Genomic DNA, 1,923 nt, shown 5'->3' on the forward strand with positions numbered 1-1,923 from the left:
AGGCCAGGGCCAAGTAGTGGGAGTGGGTGGGTAGGGGAGCAGGGGTGGGGGTGGGGTATAGGGAACTTTCGGGATAGCATTTGAAATGTAAATAAAGAAAATAATAATAAATAAATTTTTTAAAAAAGTGGCCACTGTGCCAGGTCTTTAACTAATCTTTAATTTGTATGTATTCTTTCCCATCCTGTGGATTATCTTTCTAAACACACGTGTTTTATACCATGTGATCATGAAGTTTAAAGCACGTATCCTTATACCTAAAGTAATAATACTATTATCACCTTTACACTCAAAACAGCACAACCACCCTGTCTAGAGTTGTGGAGTCGCATTCCAGAAACTTGTCACTAGATGGCACTAAAACACCAATCAGAGAATGGGATAACTTCGAGCAAGCAACTACAAGAGATTATGCATAAGCACTACAAGGACAGTGATTTGGTTAAAAGGATATTAATGTTGTTGCTTTATTGTCATCTCTATTCCGTTTTGACATGACCATCACAGAGCTATGGCTACAGGACAGTTAAGTTACAGGCTGTGCAGGGACCTCTGTTAATAGGGATCTTGTCCCTGGGGCTCGAATTGCGGTGTCTGTTGTGTTCTCTCTCTCTCTCTCTCTCTCTCTCTCTCTCTCACATTACTTTATTTATTCATATTTCAAATGTTTCCTGCTTCCCTGTCTCCCCTCTGAAAACCATTCATCCCATCCCCCCTCCTTCACCTTTGCCTCTAGAGAGTGTCACTCCTTTAGCATCCCCCTTATGCTTGGGCATCAAGCCTCCAGTGTGTGTGTGTGTGTGTGTGTGTGTGTGTGTAGCAAAACTTCACTGTTGATATGTGGGAGAGATTAAATAGGAAGAAAGACTGAAAGGAGTGATGCAAGGAGAAACTGTGGTTGATATGTAATATATGAAAGAATAGAAGTTAAAAAACTTGAGCCTTCCTCACTAAGCTCTGTCCAAACAAGGTGAAGAGAAGAGGGTGGGAAGGAATCACTGTATATTCAGGCACCACTCAGAGAAGAATGAATCGAGATCCTTAAACAAGATGATTCTGTCTGTCTTCTGGTCTGTGCCAGCTCTGAGCCACCTTGGGCACAAAGTCTGCAGACAGTACCATGGTCCCCAGAGGACTCTCCACCCCTCAGGTGTGCTAGTGTGCTTGGGATTTTAGGATCACTAGTACGTGGAACACAACATCTGTTCCAACACAACTGGGAAAGCCTAAGGCCAGCTGGAGCAGGGACACAGGAGGCCTGCCCAGCCAAAAGGTCAGGTTCCTTCCAGTGAGCACTGTTCTACCTTAGTTTCAAACTCAGTGGACAGCCCCACAATCCTCAGAGGAGGTACAATTTCCAGGTGTTCTAACACACCCAGGATCCCAGGATCCAAGGATCCCAGGAGACTGGTCACACAAGGATCTCAGGGTCTCAGAGGAAGCTTGACTGCCAAGAATTCTGACACACCCATAATCTCAGGATCACGGGATCACAGAATTACAGGATCACAGAGAAAGCTGGATTCTTAGGAGTTCTGATTCAACCAAGATTACAGGAAGGACAGGTTCCAATCAGATATATTGAGGACAGGGAACACTTGAGATAAGCAGATGGCAGGAAGCAAGCATAAGAACAGAAGTCACAGAAACCAAGGATACTTGGCATCATCAGAATCAAACACTCCCACCATAGCAAGTCCTGAATACCCCATAACACCAGAAAAACAAGATATGGATCCAAAGTCGAAGTGACTTTTGTCACTTCAAAGTGAGAAGTTCATGATGAGATGGAGGACTACAAGAAGGACATAAATAACACCCTTAAAGAAATAGAGGAGAAGGTCCCAGCCAAGCAGAGACTAGTCATGGTGCATGTTCTGTGTTCTCAAGAGGTTCCCAGCAGAGCAAGTCAGGATTGTCGCC

This window comes from Mus pahari, chromosome 19, assembly GCF_900095145.1.
Source record: "Mus pahari chromosome 19, PAHARI_EIJ_v1.1, whole genome shotgun sequence".
NCBI classification, from domain to species: Eukaryota; Metazoa; Chordata; class Mammalia; order Rodentia; family Muridae; genus Mus; species Mus pahari.